Genomic DNA, 8,083 nt, shown 5'->3' with positions numbered 1-8,083 from the left:
TCCTCCTAAATGTAGGTACTTGCTTCCCCTTCAGCAATTAGCCAGTAGACTCGATTCATTCTTTGGTAAAGGCAGTGACTAAAATGCCATAACAACGATAATAAGAACCACTAACATTTATGTAGCATCTTCTATGGGCCAGAGATTGTGCTAAGCACTTTACAAGTGGATTCTCTCATTTGATCCTCACAAAATCCCCGATAAAATAGCTTTTATCATCAGCATTTTGTAGATGAGGAAACAGAAGCAGACAACAGTCAAGCCACTTGGCCAAGGTTACCCAACTAAGTGTCTGAGACTGGATTTGAACTCAGATCTTTCCGAAGTCTGTAATGTTAGTGTGATTGAAGATATTCCCTGCCCATTAATAGGCCTCACAAGGGAGGAGCCTATTGGGGGAGGGACTTGCCTTGGGGGGAAGCTTGCTTGTAGGAAGGCCCATAACTTTTGCTAATTTATAATTAGTCACTGAGTCACAAGGGTTGTGATGCCCTCTGTCCCTGAAGAAGGGTATATATACTCCGAGGTCAGCATTTTGCTTTGGGGCTCACTCATTGGAAGAGTGTTCCAGTGATTTAGCCACATGAGACTCTGGGTAGCTTAAGGAGCCTCTCCACCCCTCTCTGAAAACCCAGATATTGGTACTTCTCTCTCTCTGGTAACTGTGTATGTATTGCCTTGGTCAGACAGTTAGAAGCCCTGTCTGCTGGTCTTTGCTGTTTGTATTTTCTCTATAATTTCTGAGTGTAATTTCTGGTTGTATTTTCTCTGAAGTTCAGGGTACTGACTTTTTCTCTGAACTAAGTGAATGGCATATATATTTAATTAAAATAAGTTTGTTGACCCCTTTAAAGTTGGTCTCCTTTAGAAAAGCAGATCAAAGAACCTGTGCTAGCAGCTCTCCTGTGTGCTGGTGTTATTGGCCTTAAACAGCCGCAACAGCTACAAGTAGCATTGTTGTTACAGCTTCCCAGCACTCTATCCATTGAACCACCTGGCTGCCTCCAGTCATTATAAAGTCTTCTCCTGCCCCAAACCAGGAGCATGAGCTCCCAGAAATATGTCCAGAGTCTAGGAGGAGAAACAGTGAGCAGGCATGTAAGGTATAGCAATAGTGGAACTCATACACATGCCCCTACCTACTGTTCACCAACTCCCAACTCCAGAACTGGGGGGCCAAGATGGATGGCCTCTCTCCCCAGGGGGTCCTCACAAACTTCCTTAGGATTCACTCTGCTATTCAGCTGGGCTGGCTTGAGCCTCTGCTGGTTCCCGGGCTCATTGGGGTTTGTTCTTTTAAGGGGTGTTAGGCATACCTTTTGTGCTCTCCTTTGTCTGACTCTGATGCCATTTGGGGTTTCCTTAGCAAAGATACTGCAGTGGTTTGGCATTTCATTCTCCAGCTCATTGTATAGATGAGGAAACTGAGGCAAACAGGGTAAAATGACTTGCCTAGGGTCATACAGCTAGTATGTGTCTGAGGTCAGATTTAAACTCAGGGAGAAGAGTCTTCCTGACTCCAGGCCTGGCCCTCTATCTACTGCACCACCTCACTACTCTGCTTCCAGTTTTCGGGGTCTCAGTGAATAAACTTTTATTAAGTACCTACTATGTGCCAGGCACAATGCTAAGCAAAGGGAATACAAATATGAAAAAGAATGATTGTTCCTGCCCTCAAGGAGCTTCTAATCTAAAATTGTTATTGCTGAATCATTTCAGCCATGTCTGGCTGTTTGTGACCCTATCTGGGGTTTTCTTGGCAAAGATACTGGAGTGGTTGGCCATTTTCTTCTCATTGTCTTGCCAATGCTGGAAATGCTGCAGTCATAAGTAGGTTTTATCCTACTTATTAGCATGGGGGCTTTAACCCCCTACTTAGACAGCCTGGTGGTCTCCTGATTTTGAGGGCTCCTCACATCTGTGCTGATCACCTCTGCTGTCACTCCTAACTTCCAAGCTCAACCTTGTGGGCACACAACTCATCCACATTCCTCCTTTCAGGTCTTCCTGCAGCTCCCTGACTGGAAGCTTGGGGTCCCTGGGGAGAAGGTCTCAGAACTAGCATTTTCTGTATATTTTTCTGTGCAGTCTCATACCGTAGGAGTGGGCTCTTTCCCCCTTTTTCTTCTTACTTCTTCTGTTTTCTGTATTTGCTTTCCACTGGATTTCCCTTGCCAAGATTTCTGTCATTTCCCCTCTTTTTTGTCTTCTTTACTTTATTTAACATATTCCTTATTGTTGGAATTGACTCAGACACACAACAAACACAACAATGACCCCAGTATAACTCTACCCTTGGCTATCTTAACAGAAACCCTTACCTCCAGATGGACCTTATCCTGATTTTCTTTGCCTGGCATCATTTGTCCTCTGGCAAGTTTCCTTAAGAATTGGGTAGGTATCTTTTCATTAACATCCTTAATAACTGGACATATAGTCTTTCTCAGCAACCTGAAGCATGCCATTAAACTTGCCAACCCAAGTAGTAAATTTCCTTTGATTGTACCACCAAACTTTATTTATGGATGCTTAGTCTTCAGAGTGGGTAGTCCATTGCTTTTCATGGACTTGCTTATCCTACACACACCATGTAAATAAAATGGAGGAAATATTGACCCCAGCCCCTCACCCTATGTATAACTATTAGTTTCTGCTGACTCTAGGACCAGTAAAGGGGCAGAATCAAGTCCTGTGGGTTATAGCTTCCTGCCTGGAGCAGCTTGCAAGCTGGGGAGAATGCTGACAGCATATACAGGAGGAAGGAACTGAGGTTAACAGGGCTCTTGTTGATAGCAGCAATAATGCATGCTTGGCAAGAGAGGAAAGAGAAAAGAACAAAGTGAACCACACAATTCCTCTGCTTGTTCATCTCAGCATGCCTTTCCATCTGAGTGGGAGAGGCACAGACACAAGGAGGCATAGGGATGATGCTCTGATAAGATGACCAAGTGATAGATAGTGAAGTCTATTGCTAGGAGTGTCTTCTCAATCCCACAGAAGAGACTTGCAAGATGTAATAAGGTATTCTCCAATTCAGGGAATTCAGGGAATTGAAAGAATCTGTAGTTTAAGGCTAGGGAGTGTGACAGAGCTGCGTGGGAGTCAGGTGCACCAACAAACAGCTTCTACCTCCTCCAGAGGGAGGTCAATGGGAGTGATTCAACAAAAAAATGGGTTAGAGACCTAGTATGTGCCAGGACCAGTACTAGATGCTGAGCATACAAAGATAGACATGAAACAGTTTCTGTCTGCTTTTTAAAAAATAATTATGATTTTTTTATTTAATAGTTTTAGTTTTCACCACTGATTTTCATGAGAGTTTGAATTACAAATTTTCTCCCCATTTCTACCCTCCCCCCACTCCAAGATGGAATATATTCTGATTGCCACGTTCCCCAGTCAGCCCTCCCTTCTGTCACCCCACTCCCCCTCATCCCCTTTTCCCTTCCTTTCTTGTAGAGCAAGATGGATTTCTATACCCCATTGCCTGTATACCTTATTTCCTAGTTGCATGCAAAACCTATTTTTTGAACATCTGCTTTTAAAACTTTGAGTTGCAAATTCTTTCCCTTCTTCCCTCCCCACCCACCCTCCCTAAGAAGGCAAGCAATTCAACATAGGCCACATGTGTATCATTATGCAAAACCCTTCCACAATACTCATGTTGTGAAGGACTAACTATATTTTGCTCCTTCCTATCCTATCTCCCTTTATTACATTTTCTCCCTTGACCCTGTCCCTTTTCAAAAGTGTTTGCTTTTGATTAGCTCCTCCCCCTATCTGCCCTCCCTTCTATCATCCCCCCTTTTTTATCTCCTTCCTCCTTCTTTCCTGTGAGGTAAGATACCCAATTGAGTGTGTATGTTATTCCTTCCTCAGGTCAAATCTGATGAGAACAGGATTCACTCATTCCCCCTCACCTGCCCCTTCTTCCCTTCCCACAGAACTGCTTTTTCTTGCCACTTTTATGTGAGATAATTTACCCCATTCTATCTCTCCCTTTCTCCATCTCTCAATATATTCCTCTCCCATACCTTAATTTGATTTTTTTTTAGATATCATCCCTTCATATTCAACTCACCCTGTGCCCTCTCCCTCTGTCTATATATGTATGTATATATATCCCCTTCAGCTACCCTAATACTGAGGTCTCATGAATTATGTACATCATATTTCCATGTAGGAATGTAAACAAAACTGTTCAACTTTAGTTAGTCCCTTATGATTTCTCTTTCTTGTTTACCTTTTCATACTTCTCTTGATTCTTGTGTTTGAAAGTCAAATTTTTTATTCAGCTCTGGTCTTTTCACTGAGAAAGCTTGAAACTCCTCTATTTTATTGAAAATCCATATTTTGCCTTGGAGCATGATACTCAGTTTTGCTGGGTAGGTGATTCTTGGTTTTAATCCTAGCTCCATCGACCTCTGGAATATCATATTTCAAGTCCTTCGATCCTTTAACATAGAAGCTGCTAGATCTTGTGTTACCCTGATTATTTTTCCACAATACTCAAATTGTTTCTTTCTGGCTGCTTGCAGTATTTTCTCCTTGATCTGGGAGCTCTGGAATTTGGCAACAATATTCCTAGGAGTTTTCATTTTGGGATCTTTTTCAAGAGGTGATCAGTGGATTCTTTCAATTTCTATTTTACCCTCTGGCTCTAGAATATCAGGGCAGTTCTCCTTGATAATTTCTTGAAAGATGATATCTAGGCTCTTTTTTTGATCATGGCTTTCAGGTAGTCCAATAATTTTTAAATTATCTCTCCTGGGTCTATTTTCCAGGTCAGTGGTTTTCCCAACGAGATATTTCACATTGTCTTCCATTTTTTCATTCCTTTGGTTCTGTTTTATAATATCTTGATTTCTCATAAGTCATTAGCTTCCACTTGCTCCAATCTAATGTTTAAGGTAATATTTTCTTCAGTGGTCTTTTGGAACTCCTTTTCCATTTGGCTAATTCTGCCTTTCAAGGCATTCTTCTCCTCATTGGCTTTTTGGAGCTCTTTTGCCATTTGAGTTACTCTATTTTTTAAGGTGTTATTTTCTTCAGTATGTTTTTGGGTATCCTTTGGCAAGTCATTGACTTGTTTTTCATGGTTTTCTCACAACACTCTCATTTCTCTTCCCAATTTTTCCTCTACTTCTCTAACTTCCTTTTCCAAATCCTTTTTGAGCTCTCCCATGGCCTGAGACCAGTTCATGTTTTTCTTGGAGGCTTTTGATGTAGGCTCTTTGACTTTGTTGACTTCTTCTGGCTATATGTTTTGGTCTTCTTTGTCACCAAAGAAAGATTCCAAAGTCTGAGTCTGAATCAGAGTCCGTTTTCACTGCCTGGCCATGTTCCCAGCCAACTACTTGACCCTTGGGTTTTTCGGGGTATGACTGTTTGTAGAGTAGAGAGTACTTTGTCTCAAGCTTGAGGGGCTGTGCTGTTGTTTTCAGAGCTATTTCTACACAGCAAGCTCTGCCACACCAGTGCTTCTCCTCCCCCAAGAACCACCAACCTGGACCGCGACTCAGATCTAAGCAGTCTCTGCACTCCTGCTCTGATCCGCCACTTAATTCCTCCCACCAGGTGGGCATGGTGCCAGAAGCAACTGCAGCTGTAGTTCTGTCCTCAGAGCCACACCACCTCTGCTGCCCCCGGGGCCATGGCTGAACTGTGAACTCCTTTCACTCAGTCCCCGCAGTTTTTCCCACTAACCTTCTCTGTTGTCTTTGGTGTTTGTGGGTTGAGAAGTCTGGTAACTGCCACAGCTCACTGATTCAGGGTGCTAGGGCCTGTTCCGCCTGGCTCCCAGTCTGGTTGGTCCAGGCGCAGCCCCCGCTGGGATCTGCTCCACTCCATTCCCAGCTCCATGCAATAGACCTTACCCAGTGATGATCCAGGCTGTCCTGGGCTGGAGTCCTGCTTCCCTCTGCTATTCTGTGGGTTGTGCAGTTCTAGAATTTGTTCAGAGCCATTTTTATAGGTGTTTGGAGAGTCATGGGGGAGAACTTTAGGCAAGACCCTGCTTTCTAGCCGCCATCTTGGCTCCACCCCCCCAGTTTCTGTCTGCTTTTGAGGAGGTTACATTCTATCAAAGGAAATGATACGTCTACCTCGATGTATATACAAAGTAAAAGCAAGATTCTTCCCGGACTGAGGCTGAGCCCAGCAGTTGGAAATGTTAGGAAATGGGTCAGGTAGAAGGTGGTGCTGTAGATGAGTTTTGAAGGAAACGAGGGAATCTCCTAGACAGAGAGGAGGAGGTCAAGTGTGGGCCCTCCATGATCTATCTGAATCTCATTCTCTTCATCCAGACAAGAAGGATATTGGATCAGATGGCCTCTGAGGTCCGTACTAGCTTGATTCTGGGAACAATCTACAATGCAGCAGGGGATCAATCAGGGAATCAATCAGGGAATCCCTGGTCAAGTGAATTCACAGGGGGAGATGAAAGAGACAATGAAATGTCAGAATTTGACTTTCGAACTGAATGAATGATCATATCCGCAGCTTGTAAAGGGCCTGAAACTGTAAGTAACTCAGACTCTGAATGACCCAGACACAAACTGTAGGCCCCGACAGTGATCCATTTGTACTTTAGAAAGGGGGTCCCCTCTTTCAGGCTTTGATGGGACTTTAGGAGGAGTCACAATGTTCTTGTAAGCCACTGCCTGGATGAAGGACCAGCCGCTGACTGCTTGGTGGCATTAAAAATAAAAAAAGCAAGTTCAGAGGAGGGAGTGATTCCTGGAAGTTGAGAAGAGAGCCCAGCTCAGATGAGAAATCCTGCTCTTGAGAGAGAATTGCCCCTCCCTTTTCCCCTTGTGCTTATGTCACAGGGATGGTGGAATGATTCCTCCCCCTTCCCCCATTAGCAATGATATCTTATAGCAGAGCAATGTTCTCAGTAGGAGATGATATGCCCATCAGGGAGCACACTCAGGGAGTGTCCAGGTATAGACTTACCTGAGGAGCAGAGAGGATCCAGAAGATTTGGTGGAGTTACAAGCCCAGTAGAGATGCCATCCACAGGGAGAGCAACAGAAAATCACCACAAAAAAAAAAAAAAAAACGTTGTTGAAGTGTTGGAGGTAGAAACTGCTTTGGGCATGAATATTTGCTCAGTACTTATCCAGTTTTTCCTCTGATGCTGTGTGTATTTGTGGGATAGGACACCCTAGAATGGTACGTGTGCATGTGTACATATGTGTATATGTATGCATGCATGCATGTATGTGTATGTATGTGTATATGTGTACAGCTATTATTTTTTAACTCTGCCATTTAAGGAACTGTCTTTGCTTTGAGCTCATTGTGTCCTCAGGCTGTCTATTGAAGGCAAAACAGCAGGGACTTGTGAGCTTAGTTTTAGGATTATAGACCTATAGACTAGCATGAATCTGAGGCACTGCTCACAACTCACAACAGTGAATTTTTGTCCATCCAGACTTGCCACTTCAATCCATATGCATTGTCTTTGAATTTTTCCATTCCCACATTTCATTGTAAGAACTCCAGATTGTGAGTGGAATAATGGGTCATTCAGGCCTCTGCTGGCAAAGGTCATGCTTTTGGTAGAGGAGTGCTCCCTCCAAATTGGCATCAGTGAGGAGGACAAAAAGCTGTTTGGGTTATTGGAGAGCAGGACTGGTCCCTGACTGTGGGATGTGGTAACTAAGACCTCTTCACATCTAGCTGGCCTCTGGTCTCAAGAGACCTTTGTTTCCTTAAGACAATTTTGTCTTTCTTCTTCTGTGCCTCTTGTGTTGGGGAGAGTTCTTTTTGTGGCTTCCCAATGGCAGCAGAGCTTTTTAAAAACAAGTTTTCAATAATGACCAAATCCTTGATAATTCCTTTAGGCTCAAAAGTTCTTTGGGTTTGGCCAAGTCAGATGTGCTCTTCCTATTTTTTTTCCTTTTATTTTTATTATTTAATATTTTTAATTTTCAACATTGATTTCCACAAGATTTTGAGTTAGAAATTTTCTCCCCATTTCTACCCTCCCCCCACTCAAAGATGGCATATATTCTGATTGCCCCTTTCCCCAGTCTGCCCTCCCTTCTGTCACCCCACTCCCCCCCCATCCCCTTTC

The sequence above is a fragment of the Trichosurus vulpecula genome, chromosome 8 (assembly GCF_011100635.1).
Source record: "Trichosurus vulpecula isolate mTriVul1 chromosome 8, mTriVul1.pri, whole genome shotgun sequence".
Lineage (NCBI taxonomy): Eukaryota > Metazoa > Chordata > Mammalia > Diprotodontia > Phalangeridae > Trichosurus > Trichosurus vulpecula.
This window is presented reverse-complemented; position numbering follows the sequence as displayed.